Genomic DNA, 27,680 nt, shown 5'->3' with positions numbered 1-27,680 from the left:
TGATTGGCTCTGTCCTCTACTAAATCCCCTGTGTTTGTGGATTAGGGGAGGTAGGGAAGTGCTTGATACCCTGATTTGCTGTGGGAAATAGAGCTATTTTAGAAATATTTTCAGGTTGCCTGGGAAGCATAAGCAAACAGCACACCAATCAGGCCCCTGTGTAAGAACTGCATGAGTCTCTGTGGCGCAATCGGTTAGTGCGTTCGGCTGTTAACCGAAAGGTTGGTGGTTCAAGCCCACCCAGGGACGGTGCATTTTGGCTCAAAAATTCAGCGTGACCAACTATGGACTTCTGTTTACCTCTCGCAGGTCTCGTCTGCTGACGTCCAAAAAATCCAATAAACTGCAAGCAATTCTTCTCGCTTGCTTTAGTTTTTCAAAACTTGCCATTCAATTCATAAACATCAAGACTTCATGGGAAGGGTTTGGCTGCAGCGTGTACTGATGCAGAGAAGGAAGCTATCCTAGCCAGTCTACTTAAAGAAGCAATGAGGCTCTGCAGGTCCATGTACGTCTCCTACCTTTATTCTGTCATCAGACACACCAGGTAGACTGCCACAAGGACCTCATGGCGCAATGGTAGCACGTCTGACTCCAGATCAGAAGGTTGCGTGTTCAAATCACGTCGGGGTCATATTTGCTTTTCCCACTCTGAAATACAAAATTGCTCTTCAGTATCTCGTTATTTCAACCTGACTGCATCTTTGTGCTCTGGCCCTAGTTGTTCTGGCGTTTCGAATGTAAGCTTTGCAGCAGGGAAGTATCATATTGACAGACACCCATGAAGGACATGGTCAACCTTTAAAGCAGGCCAATCTCTATGTTTTACTGGATGCAGCAGAAGTATTTCCTCTTTACCATCTCTTCAAGTGGGCCTGACTGATGTGCTGTTTTGTGAACGCTACGTGGGCTTTGTAAAGCATACCTCTGCCATTTGCATGGCCTCCTAGCGCTGTCAATATTTTCGTGTAATCGCTGAATGCTACACTGTCCTGGGAACTCTAGGTGTGACTAAAGGATATATGCTGGGGCCCCGAAAGGGGGTCGGCAGTCTAGTGGCAATGCCCATCACTTTGCAGTTTGGGTTTGTGAGTTCAGGTACCGGTCTGGTGTCGGAAACCTGTAAGCGCCCTCCCAATCAACTGTCGGTCCTGGATTGTGAGGATTTCCCCTTATACTGGTCTCAGTAGACACATTTCCATTTTACTTTTTCACTCTCGCATTGCCTATTTCTCTCTCTCTCATAGATACATTATAGACAAGAGAGACATTGTCAGCGAGAGGGCTTCACAGCACCTTCCCCCATTTCCCTAAGTGCATTGCAAGGGGCTCTGGGAGGCGTGCACATTTGTCTGAAACACAAAGATCCACTGGCAATAAAAGGCGAAGGACCCCAGTTCGCATTTCTTAGAATTTGAGGAGGCACTCAGAGTTGTCTCGGGCGTGACTGTAAACTTTCATAGGAGATGTGCTAATCCCCAAACCCTCTTCCTTTGTCCCAGTAATCTGTCCTAGGGCCTCTAGCAAGTTGTTTTCTGAAACAAAGCTTACCTGAACATCCTGTAAAATTGGTAACTTTTCAGTAGCAGTACAGTGCAGTATATAGCATTCCTGTTGCGCACAGCATCTAGATCCAAAAATTGCTTACTCTACCCCAGAAATTAGAATTCACCCAGTCAAACAGAGGGATCTATAAAGAGCATGGCAAGTAGTTAACATAAGCTACTTCCCCCAAGTTCTCTTGGTGCACTCTGCTGCCCTCTTTTAACAGAAGAATGCAACTGCAGGTCTTGCTTCTCAGCAAGGTACCTACATATAGAAACCTTGGTGCACTCTTGCTAAATCTGCTGGAATGTGTCTTCTATTGTGCCCAAGTGGTTGTGTATTTGGGGACTCAGGGAAGCAAGGGAGCAGTCTAATGCACTGCAGTGCTAAGAGAGGCATGCCTTTTTCAGAAAAAAGTTCAGGTTTTCTGCCAATCAGAAAAAAATAGCAATGCAATCAGGCCAAAGGCAGAACACACATGCCAGTGAGTCTCTGTGGCACCATTGGTTAGCGCGTTCGGCTGTTAACCGAAAAGACGCTGCTGTTTTTGGCACAAAGACACAGAGTGTTCCACTCAGTAAACCTGAGTCATTTCTCCCGTGTTCTCTGGGTTCAGCCTACTGTCCCCTTTTAACACAAGTGCGCAACTGTGGCTTTCTCCTCATAGCAAGTTATGCCTACACAGAGGACATTTGGTGCACTGTTGATGGGCTCTGTCCTCTACTAAATCCCCTGTGTTTGTGGATTAGGGGAGGTAGGGAAGTGCTTGATACCCTGATTTGCTGTGGGAAATAGAGCTATTTTAGAAATATTTTCAGGTTGCCTGGGAAGCATAAGCAAACAGCACACCAATCAGGCCCCAGTGTAAGCACTGCATGAGTCTCTGTGGCGCAATCGGTTAGCGCGTTCGGCTGTTAACCGAAAGGTCGGTGGTTCAAGCCCACCCAGGGACGATGCATTTTGGCTCAAAAATTCAGCATGACCAACTATGAACTTCTGTTTACCTCTCGCAGGTCTCGTCTGCTGACGTCCAAAAAATCCAATAAACTGTAAGCAATTCTTCTCGCTTGCTTTAGTTTTTCAAAACTTGCCATTCAATTCATAAACATCAAGACTTCATGGGAAGGGTTTGGCTGCAGCGTGTACTGATGCACAGAAGGAAGCTATCCGAGCCAGTCTACCTAAAGAAGCAATGAGGCTCTGCAGGTGCATGTACGTCTCCTACCTTTATTCTGTCATCAGACACACCAGGTGGATTGCCACAAGGACCTCGTGGCGCAATGGTAGCGCGTCTGACTCCAGATCAGAAGGTTGTGTGTTCAAATCACGTCGGGGTCATACTTCCTTTTCCCACTCTGAAATACAAAATTGCTCTTCAGTATCTCGTTATTTCAACCTGACTGCATCTTTGTGCTCTGGGCCTAGTTGTTCTGGCGTTTCGAATGTAAGCTTTGCAGCAGGGAAGTATCATATTGACAGACACCCATGAAGGACATGGTCAACCTTTAAAGCAGGCCAATCTCTATGTTTTACTGGATGCAGCAGAAGTATTTCCTCTTTACCATCTCTTCAAGTGGGCCTGACTGATGTGCTGTTTTGTGCACGCTACGTGGGCTTTGTAAAGCATACCTCTGCCATTTGCATGGCCTCCTAGCGCTGTCAATATTTTCGTGTAATCGCTGAATGCTGCACTGTCCTGGGAACTCTAGGTGTGACTAAAGGATATATGCTGGGGCCCCGAAAGGGGGTCGGCAGTCTAGTGGCAATGCCCATCACTTTGCAGTTTGGGTTTGTGAGTTCAGGTACCGGTCTGGTGTCGGAAACCTGTAAGCGCCCTCCCAATCAACTGTCCGTCCTGGATTGTGAGGATTTCCCCTTATACTGGTCTCAGTAGACACATTTCCATTTTACTTTTTCACTCTCGCATTGCCTATTTCTCTCTCTCTCATAGTTACATTATAGGCAAGAGAGACATTGTCAGCGAGAGGGCTTCACAGCACCTTCCCCCCTTTCCCTAAGTGCATTGCAAGGGGCTCTGGGAGGCGTGCACATTTGTCTGAAACACAAAGATCCACTGGCAATAAAAAGCGTAGGTCCCTAGTTTGCATTTCTTAGAATTTGAGGTGACACTCAGAGTTGTCTCGGGCGTGACTGTACCTTTCATAGGAGATGTGCTAATCCCCAAACCCTCTTCCTTTGTCCCAGTAATCTGTCTTAGTGCCTCTAGCAAGTTGTTTTCTGAAACAAAGCTTACCTGAACATCCTGTAAAATTGGTAAGTTTTCAGTAGCAGTACAGTGCAGTATATAGCATTCCTGTTGCGCACAGCATCTAGATCCAAAAATTGCTTACTCTACCCCAGAAATTAGAATTCACCCAGTCAAACAGAGGGATCTATAAAGAGCATGGCAAGTAGTTAACATAAGCTACTTCCCCCAAGTTCTCTTGGTGCACTCTGCTGCCCTCTTTTAACAGAAGAATGCAACTGCAGGTCTTGCTTCTCAGCAAGATACCTACATATAGAATCCTTGGTGCACTCTTGCTAAATCTGCTGGAATGTGTCTTCTATTGTGCCCAAGGTGGTTGTGTATTTGGGGACTCAGGGAAGCAAGGGAGCAGTCTAATGCACTGCAGTGCTAAGAGAGGCATGCCTTTTTCAGAAAAAAGTTCAGGTTTTCTGCCAATCAGAAAAAAAATAGCAATGCAATCAGGCCAAAGGCAGAACATACATGCCAGTGAGTCTCTGTGGCGCAATTGGTTAGCGCGTTCGGCTGTTAACCGAAAAGATGCTGCTGTTTTTGGCACAAAGACACAGAGTGTTCCACTCAGTAAACCTGAGTCATTTCTCCCGTGTTCTCTGGGTTCAGCCTACTGTCCCCTTTTAACACAAGTGCGCAACTGTGGCTTTCTCCTCATAGCAAGTTATGCCTATACAGAGGACATTTGGTGCACTGTTGATGGGCTCTGTCCTCTACTAAATCCCCTGTGTTTGTGGATTAGGGGAGGTAGGGAAGTGCTTGATACCCTGATTTGCTGTGGGAAATAGAGCTATTTTAGAAATATTTTCAGGTTGCCTGGGAAGCATAAGCAAACAGCACACCAATCAGGCCCCAGTGTAAGCACTGCATGAGTCTCTGTGGCGCAATCGGTTAGCGCGTTCGGCTGTTAACCGAAAGGATGGTGGTTCAAGCCCACCCAGGGACGATGCATTTTGGCTCAAAAATTCAGCATGACCAACTATGAACTTCTGTTTACCTCTCGCAGGTCTCGTCTGCTGAAGTCCAAAAAATCCAATAAACTGCAAGCAATTCTTCTCGCTTGCTTTAGTTTTTCAAAACTTGCCATTCAATTCATAAACATCAAGACTTCATGGGAAGGGTTTGGCTGGAGCGTGTACTGATGCACAGAAGGAAGCTATCCTAGCCAGTCTACCTAAAGAAGCAATGAGGCTCTGCAGGTGCATGTACGTCTCCTACCTTTATTCTGTCATCAGACACACCAGGTGGACTGCCACAAGGACCTCGTGGCGCAATGGTAGCACGTCTGACTCCAGATCAGAAGGTTGCGTGTTCAAATCACGTCGGGGTCATATTTGCTTTTCCCACTCTGAAATACAAAATTGCTCTTCAGTATCTCGTTATTTCAACCTGACTGCATCTTTGTGCTCTGGGCCTAGTTGTTCTGGCGTTTCGAATGTAAGCTTTGCAGCAGGGAAGTATCATATTGACAGACACCCATGAAGGACATGGTCAACCTTTAAAGCAGGCCAATCTCTATGTTTTACTGGATGCAGCAGAAGTATTTCCTCTTTACCATCTCTTCAAGTGGGCCTGACTGATGTGCTGTTTTGTGCACGCTACGTGGGCTTTGTAAAGCATACCTCTGCCATTTGCATGGCCTCCTAGCGCTGTCAATATTTTCGTGTAATCGCTGAATGCTGCACTGTCCTGGGAACTCTAGGTGTGACTAAAGGATATATGCTGGGGCCCCGAAAGGGGGTCGGCAGTCTAGTGGCAATGCCCATCACTTTGCAGTTTGGGTTTGTGAGTTCAGGTACCGGTCTGGTGTCGGAAACCTGTAAGCGCCCTCCCAATCAACTGTCCGTCCTGGATTGTGAGGATTTCCCCTTATACTGGTCTCAGTAGACACATTTCCATTTTACTTTTTCACTCTCGCATTGCCTATTTCTCTCTCTCTCATAGTTACATTATAGGCAAGAGAGACATTGTCAGCGAGAGGGCTTCACAGCACCTTCCCCCCTTTCCCTAAGTGCATTGCAAGGGGCTCTGGGAGGCGTGCACATTTGTCTGAAACACAAAGATCCACTGGCAATAAAAAGCGTAGGTCCCTAGTTTGCATTTCTTAGAATTTGAGGTGACACTCAGAGTTGTCTCGGGCGTGACTGTACCTTTCATAGGAGATGTGCTAATCCCCAAACCCTCTTCCTTTGTCCCAGTAATCTGTCTTAGTGCCTCTAGCAAGTTGTTTTCTGAAACAAAGCTTACCTGAACATCCTGTAAAATTGGTAAGTTTTCAGTAGCAGTACAGTGCAGTATATAGCATTCCTGTTGCGCACAGCATCTAGATCCAAAAATTGCTTACTCTACCCCAGAAATTAGAATTCACCCAGTCAAACAGAGGGATCTATAAAGAGCATGGCAAGTAGTTAACATAAGCTACTTCCCCCAAGTTCTCTTGGTGCACTCTGCTGCCCTCTTTTAACAGAAGAATGCAACTGCAGGTCTTGCTTCTCAGCAAGATACCTACATATAGAATCCTTGGTGCACTCTTGCTAAATCTGCTGGAATGTGTCTTCTATTGTGCCCAAGGTGGTTGTGTATTTGGGGACTCAGGGAAGCAAGGGAGCAGTCTAATGCACTGCAGTGCTAAGAGAGGCATGCCTTTTTCAGAAAAAAGTTCAGGTTTTCTGCCAATCAGAAAAAAAATAGCAATGCAATCAGGCCAAAGGCAGAACATACATGCCAGTGAGTCTCTGTGGCGCAATTGGTTAGCGCGTTCGGCTGTTAACCGAAAAGATGCTGCTGTTTTTGGCACAAAGACACAGAGTGTTCCACTCAGTAAACCTGAGTCATTTCTCCCGTGTTCTCTGGGTTCAGCCTACTGTCCCCTTTTAACACAAGTGCGCAACTGTGGCTTTCTCCTCATAGCAAGTTATGCCTATACAGAGGACATTTGGTGCACTGTTGATGGGCTCTGTCCTCTACTAAATCCCCTGTGTTTGTGGATTAGGGGAGGTAGGGAAGTGCTTGATACCCTGATTTGCTGTGGGAAATAGAGCTATTTTAGAAATATTTTCAGGTTGCCTGGGAAGCATAAGCAAACAGCACACCAATCAGGCCCCAGTGTAAGCACTGCATGAGTCTCTGTGGCGCAATCGGTTAGCGCGTTCGGCTGTTAACCGAAAGGATGGTGGTTCAAGCCCACCCAGGGACGATGCATTTTGGCTCAAAAATTCAGCATGACCAACTATGAACTTCTGTTTACCTCTCGCAGGTCTCGTCTGCTGACGTCCAAAAAATCCAATAAACTGCAAGCAATTCTTCTCGCTTGCTTTAGTTTTTCAAAACTTGCCATTCAATTCATAAACATCAAGACTTCATGGGAAGGGTTTGGCTGGAGCGTGTACTGATGCACAGAAGGAAGCTATCCTAGCCAGTCTACCTAAAGAAGCAATGAGGCTCTGCAGGTGCATGTACGTCTCCTACCTTTATTCTGTCATCAGACACACCAGGTGGACTGCCACAAGGACCTCGTGGCGCAATGGTAGCACGTCTGACTCCAGATCAGAAGGTTGCGTGTTCAAATCACGTCGGGGTCATATTTGCTTTTCCCACTCTGAAATACAAAATTGCTCTTCAGTATCTCGTTATTTCAACCTGACTGCATCTTTGTGCTCTGGCCCTAGTTGTTCTGGCGTTTCGAATGTAAGCTTTGCAGCAGGGAAGTATCATATTGACAGACACCCATGAAGGACATGGTCAACCTTTAAAGCAGGCCAATCTCTATGTTTTACTGGATGCAGCAGAAGTATTTCCTCTTTACCATCTCTTCAAGTGGGCCTGACTGATGTGCTGTTTTGTGAACGCTACGTGGGCTTTGTAAAGCATACCTCTGCCATTTGCATGGCCTCCTAGCGCTGTCAATATTTTCGTGTAATCGCTGAATGCTACACTGTCCTGGGAACTCTAGGTGTGACTAAAGGATATATGCTGGGGCCCCGAAAGGGGGTCGGCAGTCTAGTGGCAATGCCCATCACTTTGCAGTTTGGGTTTGTGAGTTCAGGTACCGGTCTGGTGTCGGAAACCTGTAAGCGCCCTCCCAATCAACTGTCGGTCCTGGATTGTGAGGATTTCCCCTTATACTGGTCTCAGTAGACACATTTCCATTTTACTTTTTCAATCTCGCATTGCCTATTTCTCTCTCTCTCATAGATACATTATAGACAAGAGAGACATTGTCAGCGAGAGGGCTTCACAGCACCTTCCCCCATTTCCCTAAGTGCATTGCAAGGGGCTCTGGGAGGCGTGCACATTTGTCTGAAACACAAAGATCCACTGGCAATAAAAGGCGAAGGACCCCAGTTCGCATTTCTTAGAATTTGAGGAGGCACTCAGAGTTGTCTCGGGCGTGACTGTAAACTTTCATAGGAGATGTGCTAATCCCCAAACCCTCTTCCTTTGTCCCAGTAATCTGTCCTAGGGCCTCTAGCAAGTTGTTTTCTGAAACAAAGCTTACCTGAACATCCTGTAAAATTGGTAACTTTTCAGTAGCAGTACAGTGCAGTATATAGCATTCCTGTTGCGCACAGCATCTAGATCCAAAAATTGCTTACTCTACCCCAGAAATTAGAATTCACCCAGTCAAACAGAGGGATCTATAAAGAGCATGGCAAGTAGTTAACATAAGCTACTTCCCCCAAGTTCTCTTGGTGCACTCTGCTGCCCTCTTTTAACAGAAGAATGCAACTGCAGGTCTTGCTTCTCAGCAAGGTACCTACATATAGAAACCTTGGTGCACTCTTGCTAAATCTGCTGGAATGTGTCTTCTATTGTGCCCAAGTGGTTGTGTATTTGGGGACTCAGGGAAGCAAGGGAGCAGTCTAATGCACTGCAGTGCTAAGAGAGGCATGCCTTTTTCAGAAAAAAGTTCAGGTTTTCTGCCAATCAGAAAAAAATAGCAATGCAATCAGGCCAAAGGCAGAACACACATGCCAGTGAGTCTCTGTGGCACAATTGGTTAGCGCGTTCGGCTGTTAACCGAAAAGACGCTGCTGTTTTTGGCACAAAGACACAGAGTGTTCCACTCAGTAAACCTGAGTCATTTCTCCCGTGTTCTCTGGGTTCAGCCTACTGTCCCCTTTTAACACAAGTGCGCAACTGTGGCTTTCTCCTCATAGCAAGTTATGCCTACACAGAGGACATTTGGTGCACTGTTGATGGGTTCTGTCCTCTACTAAATCCCCTGTGTTTGTGGATTAGGGGAGGTAGGGAAGTGCTTGATACCCTGATTTGCTGTGGGAAATAGAGCTATTTTAGAAATATTTTCAGGTTGCCTGGGAAGCATAAGCAAACAGCACACCAATCAGGCCCCAGTGTAAGCACTGCATGAGTCTCTGTGGCGCAATCGGTTAGCGCGTTCGGCTGTTAACCGAAAGGTCGGTGGTTCAAGCCCACCCAGGGACGATGCATTTTGGCTCAAAAATTCAGCATGACCAACTATGAACTTCTGTTTACCTCTCGCAGGTCTCGTCTGCTGACGTCCAAAAAATCCAATAAACTGCAAGCAATTCTTCTCGCTTGCTTTAGTTTTTCAAAACTTGCCATTCAATTCATAAACATCAAGACTTCATGGGAAGGGTTTGGCTGCAGCGTGTACTGATGCGCAGAAGGAAGCTATCCTAGCCAGTCTACCTAAAGAAGCAACTGTGGCTTTCTCCTCATAGCAAGTTATGCCTATACAGAGGACATTTGGTGCACTGTTGATGGGCTCTGTCCTCTACTAAATCCCCTGTGTTTGTGGATTAGGGGAGGTAGGGAAGTGCTTGATACCCTGATTTGCTGTGGGAAATAGAGCTATTTTAGAAATATTTTCAGGTTGCCTGGGAAGCATAAGCAAACAGCACACCAATCAGGCCCCTGTGTAAGAACTGCATGAGTCTCTGTGGCGCAATCGGTTAGTGCGTTCGGCTGTTAACCGAAAGGTTGGTGGTTCAAGCCCACCCAGGGACAGTGTATTTTGGCTCAAAAATTCAGCGTGACCAACTATGGACTTCTGTTTACCTCTCGCAGGTCTCGTCTGCTGACGTCCAAAAAATCCAATAAACTGCAAGCAATTCTTCTCGCTTGCTTTAGTTTTTCAAAACTTGCCATTCAATTCATAAACATCAAGACTTCATGGAAGGGGTTTGGCTGCAGCGTGTACTGATGCACAGAAGGAAGCTATCCTAGCCAGTCTACTTAAAGAAGCAATGAGGCTCTGCAGGTCCATGTACGTCTCCTACCTTTATTCTGTCATCAGACACACCAGGTGGACTGCCACAAGGACCTCGTGGCGCAATGGTAGCACGTCTGACTCCAGATCAGAAGGTTGCGTGTTCAAATCACGTCGGGGTCATATTTGCTTTTCCCACTCTGAAATACAAAATTGCTCTTCAGTATCTCGTTATTTCAACCTGACTGCATCTTTGTGCTCTGGCCCTAGTTGTTCTGGCGTTTCGAATGTAAGCTTTGCAGCAGGGAAGTATCATATTGACAGACACCCATGAAGGACATGGTCAACCTTTAAAGCAGGCCAATCTCTATGTTTTACTGGATGCAGCAGAAGTATTTCCTCTTTACCATCTCTTCAAGTGGGCCTGACTGATGTGCTGTTTTGTGAACGCTACGTGGGCTTTGTAAAGCATACCTCTGCCATTTGCATGGCCTCCTAGCGCTGTCAATATTTTCGTGTAATCGCTGAATGCTACACTGTCCTGGGAACTCTAGGTGTGACTAAAGGATATATGCTGGGGCCCCGAAAGGGGGTCGGCAGTCTAGTGGCAATGCCCATCACTTTGCAGTTTGGGTTTGTGAGTTCAGGTACCGGTCTGGTGTCGGAAACCTGTAAGCGCCCTCCCAATCAACTGTCGGTCCTGGATTGTGAGGATTTCCCCTTATACTGGTCTCAGTAGACACATTTCCATTTTACTTTTTCACTCTCGCATTGCCTATTTCTCTCTCTCTCATAGATACATTATAGACAAGAGAGACATTGTCAGCGAGAGGGCTTCACAGCACCTTCCCCCATTTCCCTAAGTGCATTGCAAGGGGCTCTGGGAGGCGTGCACATTTGTCTGAAACACAAAGATCCACTGGCAATAAAAGGCGAAGGACCCCAGTTCGCATTTCTTAGAATTTGAGGAGGCACTCAGAGTTGTCTCGGGCGTGACTGTAAACTTTCATAGGAGATGTGCTAATCCCCAAACCCTCTTCCTTTGTCCCAGTAATCTGTCCTAGGGCCTCTAGCAAGTTGTTTTCTGAAACAAAGCTTACCTGAACATCCTGTAAAATTGGTAACTTTTCAGTAGCAGTACAGTGCAGTATATAGCATTCCTGTTGCGCACAGCATCTAGATCCAAAAATTGCTTACTCTACCCCAGAAATTAGAATTCACCCAGTCAAACAGAGGGATCTATAAAGAGCATGGCAAGTAGTTAACATAAGCTACTTCCCCCAAGTTCTCTTGGTGCACTCTGCTGCCCTCTTTTAACAGAAGAATGCAACTGCAGGTCTTGCTTCTCAGCAAGGTACCTACATATAGAAACCTTGGTGCACTCTTGCTAAATCTGCTGGAATGTGTCTTCTATTGTGCCCAAGTGGTTGTGTATTTGGGGACTCAGGGAAGCAAGGGAGCAGTCTAATGCACTGCAGTGCTAAGAGAGGCATGCCTTTTTCAGAAAAAAGTTCAGGTTTTCTGCCAATCAGAAAAAAATAGCAATGCAATCAGGCCAAAGGCAGAACACACATGCCAGTGAGTCTCTGTGGCACCATTGGTTAGCGCGTTCGGCTGTTAACCGAAAAGACGCTGCTGTTTTTGGCACAAAGACACAGAGTGTTCCACTCAGTAAACCTGAGTCATTTCTCCCGTGTTCTCTGGGTTCAGCCTACTGTCCCCTTTTAACACAAGTGCGCAACTGTGGCTTTCTCCTCATAGCAAGTTATGCCTACACAGAGGACATTTGGTGCACTGTTGATGGGCTCTGTCCTCTACTAAATCCCCTGTGTTTGTGGATTAGGGGAGGTAGGGAAGTGCTTGATACCCTGATTTGCTGTGGGAAATAGAGCTATTTTAGAAATATTTTCAGGTTGCCTGGGAAGCATAAGCAAACAGCACACCAATCAGGCCCCAGTGTAAGCACTGCATGAGTCTCTGTGGCGCAATCGGTTAGCGCGTTCGGCTGTTAACCGAAAGGTCGGTGGTTCAAGCCCACCCAGGGACGATGCATTTTGGCTCAAAAATTCAGCATGACCAACTATGAACTTCTGTTTACCTCTCGCAGGTCTCGTCTGCTGACGTCCAAAAAATCCAATAAACTGTAAGCAATTCTTCTCGCTTGCTTTAGTTTTTCAAAACTTGCCATTCAATTCATAAACATCAAGACTTCATGGGAAGGGTTTGGCTGCAGCGTGTACTGATGCACAGAAGGAAGCTATCCGAGCCAGTCTACCTAAAGAAGCAATGAGGCTCTGCAGGTGCATGTACGTCTCCTACCTTTATTCTGTCATCAGACACACCAGGTGGATTGCCACAAGGACCTCGTGGCGCAATGGTAGCGCGTCTGACTCCAGATCAGAAGGTTGTGTGTTCAAATCACGTCGGGGTCATACTTCCTTTTCCCACTCTGAAATACAAAATTGCTCTTCAGTATCTCGTTATTTCAACCTGACTGCATCTTTGTGCTCTGGGCCTAGTTGTTCTGGCGTTTCGAATGTAAGCTTTGCAGCAGGGAAGTATCATATTGACAGACACCCATGAAGGACATGGTCAACCTTTAAAGCAGGCCAATCTCTATGTTTTACTGGATGCAGCAGAAGTATTTCCTCTTTACCATCTCTTCAAGTGGGCCTGACTGATGTGCTGTTTTGTGCACGCTACGTGGGCTTTGTAAAGCATACCTCTGCCATTTGCATGGCCTCCTAGCGCTGTCAATATTTTCGTGTAATCGCTGAATGCTGCACTGTCCTGGGAACTCTAGGTGTGACTAAAGGATATATGCTGGGGCCCCGAAAGGGGGTCGGCAGTCTAGTGGCAATGCCCATCACTTTGCAGTTTGGGTTTGTGAGTTCAGGTACCGGTCTGGTGTCGGAAACCTGTAAGCGCCCTCCCAATCAACTGTCCGTCCTGGATTGTGAGGATTTCCCCTTATACTGGTCTCAGTAGACACATTTCCATTTTACTTTTTCACTCTCGCATTGCCTATTTCTCTCTCTCTCATAGTTACATTATAGGCAAGAGAGACATTGTCAGCGAGAGGGCTTCACAGCACCTTCCCCCCTTTCCCTAAGTGCATTGCAAGGGGCTCTGGGAGGCGTGCACATTTGTCTGAAACACAAAGATCCACTGGCAATAAAAAGCGTAGGTCCCTAGTTTGCATTTCTTAGAATTTGAGGTGACACTCAGAGTTGTCTCGGGCGTGACTGTACCTTTCATAGGAGATGTGCTAATCCCCAAACCCTCTTCCTTTGTCCCAGTAATCTGTCTTAGTGCCTCTAGCAAGTTGTTTTCTGAAACAAAGCTTACCTGAACATCCTGTAAAATTGGTAAGTTTTCAGTAGCAGTACAGTGCAGTATATAGCATTCCTGTTGCGCACAGCATCTAGATCCAAAAATTGCTTACTCTACCCCAGAAATTAGAATTCACCCAGTCAAACAGAGGGATCTATAAAGAGCATGGCAAGTAGTTAACATAAGCTACTTCCCCCAAGTTCTCTTGGTGCACTCTGCTGCCCTCTTTTAACAGAAGAATGCAACTGCAGGTCTTGCTTCTCAGCAAGATACCTACATATAGAATCCTTGGTGCACTCTTGCTAAATCTGCTGGAATGTGTCTTCTATTGTGCCCAAGGTGGTTGTGTATTTGGGGACTCAGGGAAGCAAGGGAGCAGTCTAATGCACTGCAGTGCTAAGAGAGGCATGCCTTTTTCAGAAAAAAGTTCAGGTTTTCTGCCAATCAGAAAAAAAATAGCAATGCAATCAGGCCAAAGGCAGAACATACATGCCAGTGAGTCTCTGTGGCGCAATTGGTTAGCGCGTTCGGCTGTTAACCGAAAAGATGCTGCTGTTTTTGGCACAAAGACACAGAGTGTTCCACTCAGTAAACCTGAGTCATTTCTCCCGTGTTCTCTGGGTTCAGCCTACTGTCCCCTTTTAACACAAGTGCGCAACTGTGGCTTTCTCCTCATAGCAAGTTATGCCTATACAGAGGACATTTGGTGCACTGTTGATGGGCTCTGTCCTCTACTAAATCCCCTGTGTTTGTGGATTAGGGGAGGTAGGGAAGTGCTTGATACCCTGATTTGCTGTGGGAAATAGAGCTATTTTAGAAATATTTTCAGGTTGCCTGGGAAGCATAAGCAAACAGCACACCAATCAGGCCCCAGTGTAAGCACTGCATGAGTCTCTGTGGCGCAATCGGTTAGCGCGTTCGGCTGTTAACCGAAAGGATGGTGGTTCAAGCCCACCCAGGGACGATGCATTTTGGCTCAAAAATTCAGCATGACCAACTATGAACTTCTGTTTACCTCTCGCAGGTCTCGTCTGCTGAAGTCCAAAAAATCCAATAAACTGCAAGCAATTCTTCTCGCTTGCTTTAGTTTTTCAAAACTTGCCATTCAATTCATAAACATCAAGACTTCATGGGAAGGGTTTGGCTGGAGCGTGTACTGATGCACAGAAGGAAGCTATCCTAGCCAGTCTACCTAAAGAAGCAATGAGGCTCTGCAGGTGCATGTACGTCTCCTACCTTTATTCTGTCATCAGACACACCAGGTGGACTGCCACAAGGACCTCGTGGCGCAATGGTAGCACGTCTGACTCCAGATCAGAAGGTTGCGTGTTCAAATCACGTCGGGGTCATATTTGCTTTTCCCACTCTGAAATACAAAATTGCTCTTCAGTATCTCGTTATTTCAACCTGACTGCATCTTTGTGCTCTGGGCCTAGTTGTTCTGGCGTTTCGAATGTAAGCTTTGCAGCAGGGAAGTATCATATTGACAGACACCCATGAAGGACATGGTCAACCTTTAAAGCAGGCCAATCTCTATGTTTTACTGGATGCAGCAGAAGTATTTCCTCTTTACCATCTCTTCAAGTGGGCCTGACTGATGTGCTGTTTTGTGCACGCTACGTGGGCTTTGTAAAGCATACCTCTGCCATTTGCATGGCCTCCTAGCGCTGTCAATATTTTCGTGTAATCGCTGAATGCTGCACTGTCCTGGGAACTCTAGGTGTGACTAAAGGATATATGCTGGGGCCCCGAAAGGGGGTCGGCAGTCTAGTGGCAATGCCCATCACTTTGCAGTTTGGGTTTGTGAGTTCAGGTACCGGTCTGGTGTCGGAAACCTGTAAGCGCCCTCCCAATCAACTGTCCGTCCTGGATTGTGAGGATTTCCCCTTATACTGGTCTCAGTAGACACATTTCCATTTTACTTTTTCACTCTCGCATTGCCTATTTCTCTCTCTCTCATAGTTACATTATAGGCAAGAGAGACATTGTCAGCGAGAGGGCTTCACAGCACCTTCCCCCCTTTCCCTAAGTGCATTGCAAGGGGCTCTGGGAGGCGTGCACATTTGTCTGAAACACAAAGATCCACTGGCAATAAAAAGCGTAGGTCCCTAGTTTGCATTTCTTAGAATTTGAGGTGACACTCAGAGTTGTCTCGGGCGTGACTGTACCTTTCATAGGAGATGTGCTAATCCCCAAACCCTCTTCCTTTGTCCCAGTAATCTGTCTTAGTGCCTCTAGCAAGTTGTTTTCTGAAACAAAGCTTACCTGAACATCCTGTAAAATTGGTAAGTTTTCAGTAGCAGTACAGTGCAGTATATAGCATTCCTGTTGCGCACAGCATCTAGATCCAAAAATTGCTTACTCTACCCCAGAAATTAGAATTCACCCAGTCAAACAGAGGGATCTATAAAGAGCATGGCAAGTAGTTAACATAAGCTACTTCCCCCAAGTTCTCTTGGTGCACTCTGCTGCCCTCTTTTAACAGAAGAATGCAACTGCAGGTCTTGCTTCTCAGCAAGATACCTACATATAGAATCCTTGGTGCACTCTTGCTAAATCTGCTGGAATGTGTCTTCTATTGTGCCCAAGGTGGTTGTGTATTTGGGGACTCAGGGAAGCAAGGGAGCAGTCTAATGCACTGCAGTGCTAAGAGAGGCATGCCTTTTTCAGAAAAAAGTTCAGGTTTTCTGCCAATCAGAAAAAAAATAGCAATGCAATCAGGCCAAAGGCAGAACATACATGCCAGTGAGTCTCTGTGGCGCAATTGGTTAGCGCGTTCGGCTGTTAACCGAAAAGATGCTGCTGTTTTTGGCACAAAGACACAGAGTGTTCCACTCAGTAAACCTGAGTCATTTCTCCCGTGTTCTCTGGGTTCAGCCTACTGTCCCCTTTTAACACAAGTGCGCAACTGTGGCTTTCTCCTCATAGCAAGTTATGCCTATACAGAGGACATTTGGTGCACTGTTGATGGGCTCTGTCCTCTACTAAATCCCCTGTGTTTGTGGATTAGGGGAGGTAGGGAAGTGCTTGATACCCTGATTTGCTGTGGGAAATAGAGCTATTTTAGAAATATTTTCAGGTTGCCTGGGAAGCATAAGCAAACAGCACACCAATCAGGCCCCAGTGTAAGCACTGCATGAGTCTCTGTGGCGCAATCGGTTAGCGCGTTCGGCTGTTAACCGAAAGGATGGTGGTTCAAGCCCACCCAGGGACGATGCATTTTGGCTCAAAAATTCAGCATGACCAACTATGAACTTCTGTTTACCTCTCGCAGGTCTCGTCTGCTGACGTCCAAAAAATCCAATAAACTGCAAGCAATTCTTCTCGCTTGCTTTAGTTTTTCAAAACTTGCCATTCAATTCATAAACATCAAGACTTCATGGGAAGGGTTTGGCTGGAGCGTGTACTGATGCACAGAAGGAAGCTATCCTAGCCAGTCTACCTAAAGAAGCAATGAGGCTCTGCAGGTGCATGTACGTCTCCTACCTTTATTCTGTCATCAGACACACCAGGTGGACTGCCACAAGGACCTCGTGGCGCAATGGTAGCACGTCTGACTCCAGATCAGAAGGTTGCGTGTTCAAATCACGTCGGGGTCATATTTGCTTTTCCCACTCTGAAATACAAAATTGCTCTTCAGTATCTCGTTATTTCAACCTGACTGCATCTTTGTGCTCTGGCCCTAGTTGTTCTGGCGTTTCGAATGTAAGCTTTGCAGCAGGGAAGTATCATATTGACAGACACCCATGAAGGACATGGTCAACCTTTAAAGCAGGCCAATCTCTATGTTTTACTGGATGCAGCAGAAGTATTTCCTCTTTACCATCTCTTCAAGTGGGCCTGACTGATGTGCTGTTTTGTGAACGCTACGTGGGCTTTGTAAAGCATACCTCTGCCATTTGCATGGCCTCCTAGCGCTGTCAATATTTTCGTGTAATCGCTGAATGCTACACTGTCCTGGGAACTCTAGGTGTGACTAAAGGATATATGCTGGGGCCCCGAAAGGGGGTCGGCAGTCTAGTGGCAATGCCCATCACTTTGCAGTTTGGGTTTGTGAGTTCAGGTACCGGTCTGGTGTCGGAAACCTGTAAGCGCCCTCCCAATCAACTGTCGGTCCTGGATTGTGAGGATTTCCCCTTATACTGGTCTCAGTAGACACATTTCCATTTTACTTTTTCAATCTCGCATTGCCTATTTCTCTCTCTCTCATAGATACATTATAGACAAGAGAGACATTGTCAGCGAGAGGGCTTCACAGCACCTTCCCCCATTTCCCTAAGTGCATTGCAAGGGGCTCTGGGAGGCGTGCACATTTGTCTGAAACACAAAGATCCACTGGCAATAAAAGGCGAAGGACCCCAGTTCGCATTTCTTAGAATTTGAGGAGGCACTCAGAGTTGTCTCGGGCGTGACTGTAAACTTTCATAGGAGATGTGCTAATCCCCAAACCCTCTTCCTTTGTCCCAGTAATCTGTCCTAGGGCCTCTAGCAAGTTGTTTTCTGAAACAAAGCTTACCTGAACATCCTGTAAAATTGGTAACTTTTCAGTAGCAGTACAGTGCAGTATATAGCATTCCTGTTGCGCACAGCATCTAGATCCAAAAATTGCTTACTCTACCCCAGAAATTAGAATTCACCCAGTCAAACAGAGGGATCTATAAAGAGCATGGCAAGTAGTTAACATAAGCTACTTCCCCCAAGTTCTCTTGGTGCACTCTGCTGCCCTCTTTTAACAGAAGAATGCAACTGCAGGTCTTGCTTCTCAGCAAGGTACCTACATATAGAAACCTTGGTGCACTCTTGCTAAATCTGCTGGAATGTGTCTTCTATTGTGCCCAAGTGGTTGTGTATTTGGGGACTCAGGGAAGCAAGGGAGCAGTCTAATGCACTGCAGTGCTAAGAGAGGCATGCCTTTTTCAGAAAAAAGTTCAGGTTTTCTGCCAATCAGAAAAAAATAGCAATGCAATCAGGCCAAAGGCAGAACACACATGCCAGTGAGTCTCTGTGGCACAATTGGTTAGCGCGTTCGGCTGTTAACCGAAAAGACGCTGCTGTTTTTGGCACAAAGACACAGAGTGTTCCACTCAGTAAACCTGAGTCATTTCTCCCGTGTTCTCTGGGTTCAGCCTACTGTCCCCTTTTAACACAAGTGCGCAACTGTGGCTTTCTCCTCATAGCAAGTTATGCCTACACAGAGGACATTTGGTGCACTGTTGATGGGTTCTGTCCTCTACTAAATCCCCTGTGTTTGTGGATTAGGGGAGGTAGGGAAGTGCTTGATACCCTGATTTGCTGTGGGAAATAGAGCTATTTTAGAAATATTTTCAGGTTGCCTGGGAAGCATAAGCAAACAGCACACCAATCAGGCCCCAGTGTAAGCACTGCATGAGTCTCTGTGGCGCAATCGGTTAGCGCGTTCGGCTGTTAACCGAAAGGTCGGTGGTTCAAGCCCACCCAGGGACGATGCATTTTGGCTCAAAAATTCAGCATGACCAACTATGAACTTCTGTTTACCTCTCGCAGGTCTCGTCTGCTGACGTCCAAAAAATCCAATAAACTGCAAGCAATTCTTCTCGCTTGCTTTAGTTTTTCAAAACTTGCCATTCAATTCATAAACATCAAGACTTCATGGGAAGGGTTTGGCTGCAGCGTGTACTGATGCGCAGAAGGAAGCTATCCTAGCCAGTCTACCTAAAGAAGCAACTGTGGCTTTCTCCTCATAGCAAGTTATGCCTATACAGAGGACATTTGGTGCACTGTTGATGGGCTCTGTCCTCTACTAAATCCCCTGTGTTTGTGGATTAGGGGAGGTAGGGAAGTGCTTGATACCCTGATTTGCTGTGGGAAATAGAGCTATTTTAGAAATATTTTCAGGTTGCCTGGGAAGCATAAGCAAACAGCACACCAATCAGGCCCCTGTGTAAGAACTGCATGAGTCTCTGTGGCGCAATCGGTTAGTGCGTTCGGCTGTTAACCGAAAGGTTGGTGGTTCAAGCCCACCCAGGGACAGTGTATTTTGGCTCAAAAATTCAGCGTGACCAACTATGGACTTCTGTTTACCTCTCGCAGGTCTCGTCTGCTGACGTCCAAAAAATCCAATAAACTGCAAGCAATTCTTCTCGCTTGCTTTAGTTTTTCAAAACTTGCCATTCAATTCATAAACATCAAGACTTCATGGAAGGGGTTTGGCTGCAGCGTGTACTGATGCACAGAAGGAAGCTATCCTAGCCAGTCTACTTAAAGAAGCAATGAGGCTCTGCAGGTCCATGTACGTCTCCTACCTTTATTCTGTCATCAGACACACCAGGTGGACTGCCACAAGGACCTCGTGGCGCAATGGTAGCACGTCTGACTCCAGATCAGAAGGTTGCGTGTTCAAATCACGTCGGGGTCATATTTGCTTTTCCCACTCTGAAATACAAAATTGCTCTTCAGTATCTCGTTATTTCAACCTGACTGCATCTTTGTGCTCTGGCCCTAGTTGTTCTGGCGTTTCGAATGTAAGCTTTGCAGCAGGGAAGTATCATATTGACAGACACCCATGAAGGACATGGTCAACCTTTAAAGCAGGCCAATCTCTATGTTTTACTGGATGCAGCAGAAGTATTTCCTCTTTACCATCTCTTCAAGTGGGCCTGACTGATGTGCTGTTTTGTGAACGCTACGTGGGCTTTGTAAAGCATACCTCTGCCATTTGCATGGCCTCCTAGCGCTGTCAATATTTTCGTGTAATCGCTGAATGCTACACTGTCCTGGGAACTCTAGGTGTGACTAAAGGATATATGCTGGGGCCCCGAAAGGGGGTCGGCAGTCTAGTGGCAATGCCCATCACTTTGCAGTTTGGGTTTGTGAGTTCAGGTACCGGTCTGGTGTCGGAAACCTGTAAGCGCCCTCCCAATCAACTGTCGGTCCTGGATTGTGAGGATTTCCCCTTATACTGGTCTCAGTAGACACATTTCCATTTTACTTTTTCACTCTCGCATTGCCTATTTCTCTCTCTCTCATAGATACATTATAGACAAGAGAGACATTGTCAGCGAGAGGGCTTCACAGCACCTTCCCCCATTTCCCTAAGTGCATTGCAAGGGGCTCTGGGAGGCGTGCACATTTGTCTGAAACACAAAGATCCACTGGCAATAAAAGGCGAAGGACCCCAGTTCGCATTTCTTAGAATTTGAGGAGGCACTCAGAGTTGTCTCGGGCGTGACTGTAAACTTTCATAGGAGATGTGCTAATCCCCAAACCCTCTTCCTTTGTCCCAGTAATCTGTCCTAGGGCCTCTAGCAAGTTGTTTTCTGAAACAAAGCTTACCTGAACATCCTGTAAAATTGGTAACTTTTCAGTAGCAGTACAGTGCAGTATATAGCATTCCTGTTGCGCACAGCATCTAGATCCAAAAATTGCTTACTCTACCCCAGAAATTAGAATTCACCCAGTCAAACAGAGGGATCTATAAAGAGCATGGCAAGTAGTTAACATAAGCTACTTCCCCCAAGTTCTCTTGGTGCACTCTGCTGCCCTCTTTTAACAGAAGAATGCAACTGCAGGTCTTGCTTCTCAGCAAGGTACCTACATATAGAAACCTTGGTGCACTCTTGCTAAATCTGCTGGAATGTGTCTTCTATTGTGCCCAAGTGGTTGTGTATTTGGGGACTCAGGGAAGCAAGGGAGCAGTCTAATGCACTGCAGTGCTAAGAGAGGCATGCCTTTTTCAGAAAAAAGTTCAGGTTTTCTGCCAATCAGAAAAAAATAGCAATGCAATCAGGCCAAAGGCAGAACACACATGCCAGTGAGTCTCTGTGGCACAATTGGTTAGCGCGTTCGGCTGTTAACCGAAAAGACGCTGCTGTTTTTGGCACAAAGACACAGAGTGTTCCACTCAGTAAACCTGAGTCATTTCTCCCGTGTTCTCTGGGTTCAGCCTACTGTCCCCTTTTAACACAAGTGCGCAACTGTGGCTTTCTCCTCATAGCAAGTTATGCCTACACAGAGGACATTTGGTGCACTGTTGATGGGCTCTGTCCTCTACTAAATCCCCTGTGTTTGTGGATTAGGGGAGGTAGGGAAGTGCTTGATACCCTGATTTGCTGTGGGAAATAGAGCTATTTTAGAAATATTTTCAGGTTGCCTGGGAAGCATAAGCAAACAGCACACCAATCAGGCCCCAGTGTAAGCAATGCATGAGTCTCTGTGGCGCAATCGGTTAGCGCGTTCGGCTGTTAACCGAAAGGTCGGTGGTTCAAGCCCACCCAGGGACGATGCATTTTGGCTCAAAAATTCAGCATGACCAACTATGAACTTCTGTTTACCTCTCGCAGGTCTCGTCTGCTGACGTCCAAAAAATCCAATAAACTGTAAGCAATTCTTCTCGCTTGCTTTAGTTTTTCAAAACTTGCCATTCAATTCATAAACATCAAGACTTCATGGGAAGGGTTTGGCTGCAGCGTGTACTGATGCACAGAAGGAAGCTATCCGAGCCAGTCTACCTAAAGAAGCAATGAGGCTCTGCAGGTGCATGTACGTCTCCTACCTTTATTCTGTCATCAGACACACCAGGTGGATTGCCACAAGGACCTCGTGGCGCAATGGTAGCGCGTCTGACTCCAGATCAGAAGGTTGTGTGTTCAAATCACGTCGGGGTCATACTTCCTTTTCCCACTCTGAAATACAAAATTGCTCTTCAGTATCTCGTTATTTCAACCTGACTGCATCTTTGTGCTCTGGGCCTAGTTGTTCTGGCGTTTCGAATGTAAGCTTTGCAGCAGGGAAGTATCATATTGACAGACACCCATGAAGGACATGGTCAACCTTTAAAGCAGGCCAATCTCTATGTTTTACTGGATGCAGCAGAAGTATTTCCTCTTTACCATCTCTTCAAGTGGGCCTGACTGATGTGCTGTTTTGTGCACGCTACGTGGGCTTTGTAAAGCATACCTCTGCCATTTGCATGGCCTCCTAGCGCTGTCAATATTTTCGTGTAATCGCTGAATGCTGCACTGTCCTGGGAACTCTAGGTGTGACTAAAGGATATATGCTGGGGCCCCGAAAGGGGGTCGGCAGTCTAGTGGCAATGCCCATCACTTTGCAGTTTGGGTTTGTGAGTTCAGGTACCGGTCTGGTGTCGGAAACCTGTAAGCGCCCTCCCAATCAACTGTCCGTCCTGGATTGTGAGGATTTCCCCTTATACTGGTCTCAGTAGACACATTTCCATTTTACTTTTTCACTCTCGCATTGCCTATTTCTCTCTCTCTCATAGTTACATTATAGGCAAGAGAGACATTGTCAGCGAGAGGGCTTCACAGCACCTTCCCCCCTTTCCCTAAGTGCATTGCAAGGGGCTCTGGGAGGCGTGCACATTTGTCTGAAACACAAAGATCCACTGGCAATAAAAGGCGAAGGACCCCAGTTCGCATTTCTTAGAATTTGAGGAGGCACTCAGAGTTGTCTCGGGCGTGACTGTAAACTTTCATAGGAGATGTGCTAATCCCCAAACCCTCTTCCTTTGTCCCAGTAATCTGTCCTAGGGCCTCTAGCAAGTTGTTTTCTGAAACAAAGCTTACCTGAACATCCTGTAAAATTGGTAACTTTTCAGTAGCAGTACAGTGCAGTATATAGCATTCCTGTTGCGCACAGCATCTAGATCCAAAAATTGCTTACTCTACCCCAGAAATTAGAATTCACCCAGTCAAACAGAGGGATCTATAAAGAGCATGGCAAGTAGTTAACATAAGCTACTTCCCCCAAGTTCTCTTGGTGCACTCTGCTGCCCTCTTTTAACAGAAGAATGCAACTGCAGGTCTTGCTTCTCAGCAAGGTACCTACATATAGAAACCTTGGTGCACTCTTGCTAAATCTGCTGGAATGTGTCTTCTATTGTGCCCAAGTGGTTGTGTATTTGGGGACTCAGGGAAGCAAGGGAGCAGTCTAATGCACTGCAGTGCTAAGAGAGGCATGCCTTTTTCAGAAAAAAGTTCAGGTTTTCTGCCAATCAGAAAAAAATAGCAATGCAATCAGGCCAAAGGCAGAACACACATGCCAGTGAGTCTCTGTGGCACAATTGGTTAGCGCGTTCGGCTGTTAACCGAAAAGACGCTGCTGTTTTTGGCACAAAGACACAGAGTGTTCCACTCAGTAAACCTGAGTCATTTCTCCCGTGTTCTCTGGGTTCAGCCTACTGTCCCCTTTTAACACAAGTGCGCAACTGTGGCTTTCTCCTCATAGCAAGTTATGCCTACACAGAGGACATTTGGTGCACTGTTGATGGGCTCTGTCCTCTACTAAATCCCCTGTGTTTGTGGATTAGGGGAGGTAGGGAAGTGCTTGATACCCTGATTTGCTGTGGGAAATAGAGCTATTTTAGAAATATTTTCAGGTTGCCTGGGAAGCATAAGCAAACAGCACACCAATCAGGCCCCAGTGTAAGCACTGCATGAGTCTCTGTGGCGCAATCGGTTAGCGCGTTCGGCTGTTAACCGAAAGGTCGGTGGTTCAAGCCCACCCAGGGACGATGCATTTTGGCTCAAAAATTCAGCATGACCAACTATGAACTTCTGTTTACCTCTCGCAGGTCTCGTCTGCTGACGTCCAAAAAATCCAATAAACTGCAAGCAATTCTTCTCGCTTGCTTTAGTTTTTCAAAACTTGCCATTCAATTCATAAACATCAAGACTTCATGGGAAGGGTTTGGCTGGAGCGTGTACTGATGCACAGAAGGAAGCTATCCTAGCCAGTCTACCTAAAGAAGCAATGAGGCTCTGCAGGTGCATGTACGTCTCCTACCTTTATTCTGTCATCAGACACACCAGGTGGACTGCCACAAGGACCTCGTGGCGCAATGGTAGCACGTCTGACTCCAGATCAGAAGGTTGCGTGTTCAAATCACGTCGGGGTCATATTTGCTTTTCCCACTCTGAAATACAAAATTGCTCTTCAGTATCTCGTTATTTCAACCTGACTGCATCTTTGTGCTCTGGCCCTAGTTGTTCTGGCGTTTCGAATGTAAGCTTTGCAGCAGGGAAGTATCATATTGACAGACACCCATGAAGGACATGGTCAACCTTTAAAGCAGGCCAATCTCTATGTTTTACTGGATGCAGCAGAAGTATTTCCTCTTTACCATCTCTTCAAGTGGGCCTGACTGATGTGCTGTTTTGTGAACGCTACGTGGGCTTTGTAAAGCATACCTCTGCCATTTGCATGGCCTCCTAGCGCTGTCAATATTTTCGTGTAATCGCTGAATGCTACACTGTCCTGGGAACTCTAGGTGTGACTAAAGGATATATGCTGGGGCCCCGAAAGGGGGTCGGCAGTCTAGTGGCAATGCCCATCACTTTGCAGTTTGGGTTTGTGAGTTCAGGTACCGGTCTGGTGTCGGAAACCTGTAAGCGCCCTCCCAATCAACTGTCGGTCCTGGATTGTGAGGATTTCCCCTTATACTGGTCTCAGTAGACACATTTCCATTTTACTTTTTCAATCTCGCATTGCCTATTTCTCTCTCTCTCATAGATACATTATAGACAAGAGAGACATTGTCAGCGAGAGGGCTTCACAGCACCTTCCCCCATTTCCCTAAGTGCATTGCAAGGGGCTCTGGGAGGCGTGCACATTTGTCTGAAACACAAAGATCCACTGGCAATAAAAGGCGAAGGACCCCAGTTCGCATTTCTTAGAATTTGAGGAGGCACTCAGAGTTGTCTCGGGCGTGACTGTAAACTTTCATAGGAGATGTGCTAATCCCCAAACCCTCTTCCTTTGTCCCAGTAATCTGTCCTAGGGCCTCTAGCAAGTTGTTTTCTGAAACAAAGCTTACCTGAACATCCTGTAAAATTGGTAACTTTTCAGTAGCAGTACAGTGCAGTATATAGCATTCCTGTTGCGCACAGCATCTAGATCCAAAAATTGCTTACTCTACCCCAGAAATTAGAATTCACCCAGTCAAACAGAGGGATCTATAAAGAGCATGGCAAGTAGTTAACATAAGCTACTTCCCCCAAGTTCTCTTGGTGCACTCTGCTGCCCTCTTTTAACAGAAGAATGCAACTGCAGGTCTTGCTTCTCAGCAAGGTACCTACATATAGAAACCTTGGTGCACTCTTGCTAAATCTGCTGGAATGTGTCTTCTATTGTGCCCAAGTGGTTGTGTATTTGGGGACTCAGGGAAGCAAGGGAGCAGTCTAATGCACTGCAGTGCTAAGAGAGGCATGCCTTTTTCAGAAAAAAGTTCAGGTTTTCTGCCAATCAGAAAAAAATAGCAATGCAATCAGGCCAAAGGCAGAACACACATGCCAGTGAGTCTCTGTGGCACAATTGGTTAGCGCGTTCGGCTGTTAACCGAAAAGACGCTGCTGTTTTTGGCACAAAGACACAGAGTGTTCCACTCAGTAAACCTGAGTCATTTCTCCCGTGTTCTCTGGGTTCAGCCTACTGTCCCCTTTTAACACAAGTGCGCAACTGTGGCTTTCTCCTCATAGCAAGTTATGCCTACACAGAGGACATTTGGTGCACTGTTGATGGGCTCTGTCCTCTACTAAATCCCCTGTGTTTGTGGATTAGGGGAGGTAGGGAAGTGCTTGATACCCTGATTTGCTGTGGGAAATAGAGCTATTTTAGAAATATTTTCAGGTTGCCTGGGAAGCATAAGCAAACAGCACACCAATCAGGCCCCAGTGTAAGCACTGCATGAGTCTCTGTGGCGCAATCGGTTAGCGCGTTCGGCTGTTAACCGAAAGGTCGGTGGTTCAAGCCCACCCAGGGACGATGCATTTTGGCTCAAAAATTCAGCATGACCAACTATGAACTTCTGTTTACCTCTCGCAGGTCTCGTCTGCTGACGTCCAAAAAATCCAATAAACTGCAAGCAATTCTTCTCGCTTGCTTTAGTTTTTCAAAACTTGCCATTCAATTCATAAACATCAAGACTTCATGGGAAGGGTTTGGCTGCAGCGTGTACTGATGCGCAGAAGGAAGCTATCCTAGCCAGTCTACCTAAAGAAGCAATGAGGCTCTGCAGGTGCATGTACGTCTCCTACCTTTATTCTGTCATCAGACACACCAGGTGGATTGCCATAAGGACCTCGTGGCGCAATGGTAGTGCGTCTGACTCCAGATCAGAAGGTTGTGTGTTCAAATCACGTCGGGGTCATACTTCCTTTTCCCACTCTGAAATACAAAATTGCTCTTCAGTATCTCGTTATTTCAACCTGACTGCATCTTTGTGCTCTGGGCCTAGTTGTTCTGGCGTTTCGAATGTAAGCTTTGCAGCAGGGAAGTATCATATTGACAGACACCCATGAAGGACATGGTCAACCTTTAAAGCAGGCCAATCTCTATGTTTTACTGGATGCAGCAGAAGTATTTCCTCTTTACCATCTCTTCAAGTGGGCCTGACTGATGTGCTGTTTTGTGCACGCTACGTGGGCTTTGTAAAGCATACCTCTGCCATTTGCATGGCCTCCTAGCGCTGTCAATATTTTCGTGTAATCGCTGAATGCTGCACTGTCCTGGGAACTCTAGGTGTGACTAAAGGATATATGCTGGGGCCCCGAAAGGGGGTCGGCAGTCTAATGGCAATGCCCATCACTTTGCAGTTTGGGTTTGTGAGTTCAGGTACCGGTCTGGTGTCGGAAACCTGTAAGCGCCCTCCCAATCAACTGTCGGTCCTGGATTGTGAGGATTTCCCCTTATACTGGTCTCAGTAGACACATTTCCATTTTACTTTTTCACTCTCGCATTGCCTATTTCTCTCTCTCTCATAGTTACATTATAGACAAGAGAGACATTGTCAGCGAGAGGGCTTCACAGCACCTTCCCCCCTTTCCCTAAGTGCATTGCAAGGGGCTCTGGGAGGCGTGCACATTTGTCTGAAACACAAAGATCCACTGGCAATAAAAAGCGTAGGTCCCTAGTTTGCATTTCTTAGAATTCGAGGTGACACTCAGAGTTGTCTCGGGCGTGACTGTACCTTTCATAGGAGATGTGCTAATCCCCAAACCCTCTTCCTTTGTCCCAGTAATCTGTCTTAGTGCCTCTAGCAAGTTGTTTTCTGAAACAAAGCTTACCTGAACATCCTGTAAAATTGGTAACTTTTCAGTAGCAGTACAGTGCAGTATATAGCATTCCTGTTGCGCACAGCATCTAGATCCAAAAATTGCTTACTCTACCCCAGAAATTAGAATTCACCCAGTCAAACAGAGGGATCTATAAAGAGCATGGCAAGTAGTTAACATAATCTACTTCCCCCAAGTTCTCTTGGTGCACTCTGCTGCCCTCTTTTAACAGAAGAATGCAACTGCAGGTCTTGCTTCTCAGCAAGGTACCTACATATAGAATCCTTGGTGCACTCTTGCTAAATCT

The 27,680-nt window shown here is 46.3% G+C and overlaps 26 non-coding genes across 26 annotated transcripts; all 26 read left to right on the top strand.

The window, feature by feature from the left end:
- Positions 1 to 175: 175 nt before the first annotated feature.
- TRNAN-GUU (transfer RNA asparagine (anticodon GUU)) lies at positions 176 to 249 on the top strand. Its single transcript has one exon. It is a non-coding gene; the product is annotated as a tRNA-Asn (tRNA).
- A 313-nt stretch (positions 250 to 562) lies between these two features.
- TRNAW-CCA (transfer RNA tryptophan (anticodon CCA)) lies at positions 563 to 634 on the top strand. The gene has a single exon. It is a non-coding gene; the product is annotated as a tRNA-Trp (tRNA).
- A 1,790-nt stretch (positions 635 to 2,424) lies between these two features.
- TRNAN-GUU (transfer RNA asparagine (anticodon GUU)) lies at positions 2,425 to 2,498 on the top strand. Its single transcript has one exon. It is a non-coding gene; the product is annotated as a tRNA-Asn (tRNA).
- Positions 2,499 to 2,811: 313 nt separating this feature from the next.
- On the top strand, positions 2,812 to 2,883 carry TRNAW-CCA (transfer RNA tryptophan (anticodon CCA)). The gene has a single exon. It is a non-coding gene; the product is annotated as a tRNA-Trp (tRNA).
- A 1,791-nt stretch (positions 2,884 to 4,674) lies between these two features.
- Positions 4,675 to 4,748, top strand: TRNAN-GUU (transfer RNA asparagine (anticodon GUU)). The gene has a single exon. It is a non-coding gene; the product is annotated as a tRNA-Asn (tRNA).
- Positions 4,749 to 5,061: 313 nt separating this feature from the next.
- Positions 5,062 to 5,133, top strand: TRNAW-CCA (transfer RNA tryptophan (anticodon CCA)). The gene has a single exon. It is a non-coding gene; the product is annotated as a tRNA-Trp (tRNA).
- A 1,791-nt stretch (positions 5,134 to 6,924) lies between these two features.
- TRNAN-GUU (transfer RNA asparagine (anticodon GUU)) lies at positions 6,925 to 6,998 on the top strand. The gene has a single exon. It is a non-coding gene; the product is annotated as a tRNA-Asn (tRNA).
- A 313-nt stretch (positions 6,999 to 7,311) lies between these two features.
- On the top strand, positions 7,312 to 7,383 carry TRNAW-CCA (transfer RNA tryptophan (anticodon CCA)). The gene has a single exon. It is a non-coding gene; the product is annotated as a tRNA-Trp (tRNA).
- Positions 7,384 to 9,173: 1,790 nt separating this feature from the next.
- On the top strand, positions 9,174 to 9,247 carry TRNAN-GUU (transfer RNA asparagine (anticodon GUU)). The gene has a single exon. It is a non-coding gene; the product is annotated as a tRNA-Asn (tRNA).
- Positions 9,248 to 9,719: 472 nt separating this feature from the next.
- TRNAN-GUU (transfer RNA asparagine (anticodon GUU)) lies at positions 9,720 to 9,793 on the top strand. The gene has a single exon. It is a non-coding gene; the product is annotated as a tRNA-Asn (tRNA).
- Positions 9,794 to 10,106: 313 nt separating this feature from the next.
- TRNAW-CCA (transfer RNA tryptophan (anticodon CCA)) lies at positions 10,107 to 10,178 on the top strand. The gene has a single exon. It is a non-coding gene; the product is annotated as a tRNA-Trp (tRNA).
- Positions 10,179 to 11,968: 1,790 nt separating this feature from the next.
- On the top strand, positions 11,969 to 12,042 carry TRNAN-GUU (transfer RNA asparagine (anticodon GUU)). Its single transcript has one exon. It is a non-coding gene; the product is annotated as a tRNA-Asn (tRNA).
- Positions 12,043 to 12,355: 313 nt separating this feature from the next.
- TRNAW-CCA (transfer RNA tryptophan (anticodon CCA)) lies at positions 12,356 to 12,427 on the top strand. Its single transcript has one exon. It is a non-coding gene; the product is annotated as a tRNA-Trp (tRNA).
- Positions 12,428 to 14,218: 1,791 nt separating this feature from the next.
- Positions 14,219 to 14,292, top strand: TRNAN-GUU (transfer RNA asparagine (anticodon GUU)). The gene has a single exon. It is a non-coding gene; the product is annotated as a tRNA-Asn (tRNA).
- Positions 14,293 to 14,605: 313 nt separating this feature from the next.
- Positions 14,606 to 14,677, top strand: TRNAW-CCA (transfer RNA tryptophan (anticodon CCA)). Its single transcript has one exon. It is a non-coding gene; the product is annotated as a tRNA-Trp (tRNA).
- A 1,791-nt stretch (positions 14,678 to 16,468) lies between these two features.
- Positions 16,469 to 16,542, top strand: TRNAN-GUU (transfer RNA asparagine (anticodon GUU)). Its single transcript has one exon. It is a non-coding gene; the product is annotated as a tRNA-Asn (tRNA).
- Positions 16,543 to 16,855: 313 nt separating this feature from the next.
- On the top strand, positions 16,856 to 16,927 carry TRNAW-CCA (transfer RNA tryptophan (anticodon CCA)). Its single transcript has one exon. It is a non-coding gene; the product is annotated as a tRNA-Trp (tRNA).
- A 1,790-nt stretch (positions 16,928 to 18,717) lies between these two features.
- Positions 18,718 to 18,791, top strand: TRNAN-GUU (transfer RNA asparagine (anticodon GUU)). Its single transcript has one exon. It is a non-coding gene; the product is annotated as a tRNA-Asn (tRNA).
- Positions 18,792 to 19,263: 472 nt separating this feature from the next.
- On the top strand, positions 19,264 to 19,337 carry TRNAN-GUU (transfer RNA asparagine (anticodon GUU)). The gene has a single exon. It is a non-coding gene; the product is annotated as a tRNA-Asn (tRNA).
- A 313-nt stretch (positions 19,338 to 19,650) lies between these two features.
- TRNAW-CCA (transfer RNA tryptophan (anticodon CCA)) lies at positions 19,651 to 19,722 on the top strand. Its single transcript has one exon. It is a non-coding gene; the product is annotated as a tRNA-Trp (tRNA).
- Positions 19,723 to 21,512: 1,790 nt separating this feature from the next.
- Positions 21,513 to 21,586, top strand: TRNAN-GUU (transfer RNA asparagine (anticodon GUU)). Its single transcript has one exon. It is a non-coding gene; the product is annotated as a tRNA-Asn (tRNA).
- Positions 21,587 to 21,899: 313 nt separating this feature from the next.
- Positions 21,900 to 21,971, top strand: TRNAW-CCA (transfer RNA tryptophan (anticodon CCA)). Its single transcript has one exon. It is a non-coding gene; the product is annotated as a tRNA-Trp (tRNA).
- A 1,790-nt stretch (positions 21,972 to 23,761) lies between these two features.
- TRNAN-GUU (transfer RNA asparagine (anticodon GUU)) lies at positions 23,762 to 23,835 on the top strand. Its single transcript has one exon. It is a non-coding gene; the product is annotated as a tRNA-Asn (tRNA).
- Positions 23,836 to 24,148: 313 nt separating this feature from the next.
- Positions 24,149 to 24,220, top strand: TRNAW-CCA (transfer RNA tryptophan (anticodon CCA)). Its single transcript has one exon. It is a non-coding gene; the product is annotated as a tRNA-Trp (tRNA).
- Positions 24,221 to 26,010: 1,790 nt separating this feature from the next.
- On the top strand, positions 26,011 to 26,084 carry TRNAN-GUU (transfer RNA asparagine (anticodon GUU)). Its single transcript has one exon. It is a non-coding gene; the product is annotated as a tRNA-Asn (tRNA).
- A 313-nt stretch (positions 26,085 to 26,397) lies between these two features.
- TRNAW-CCA (transfer RNA tryptophan (anticodon CCA)) lies at positions 26,398 to 26,469 on the top strand. The gene has a single exon. It is a non-coding gene; the product is annotated as a tRNA-Trp (tRNA).
- The last annotated feature ends 1,211 nt before the right edge of the window (positions 26,470 to 27,680 follow it).

The sequence above is a fragment of the Ambystoma mexicanum genome, chromosome 11, assembly GCF_040938575.1.
Source record: "Ambystoma mexicanum isolate Mex_15411 chromosome 11, UKY_AmexF1_1, whole genome shotgun sequence".
In the NCBI taxonomy this organism is placed as follows: domain Eukaryota; kingdom Metazoa; phylum Chordata; class Amphibia; order Caudata; family Ambystomatidae; genus Ambystoma; species Ambystoma mexicanum.
This window is presented reverse-complemented; position numbering and strand designations above follow the sequence as displayed.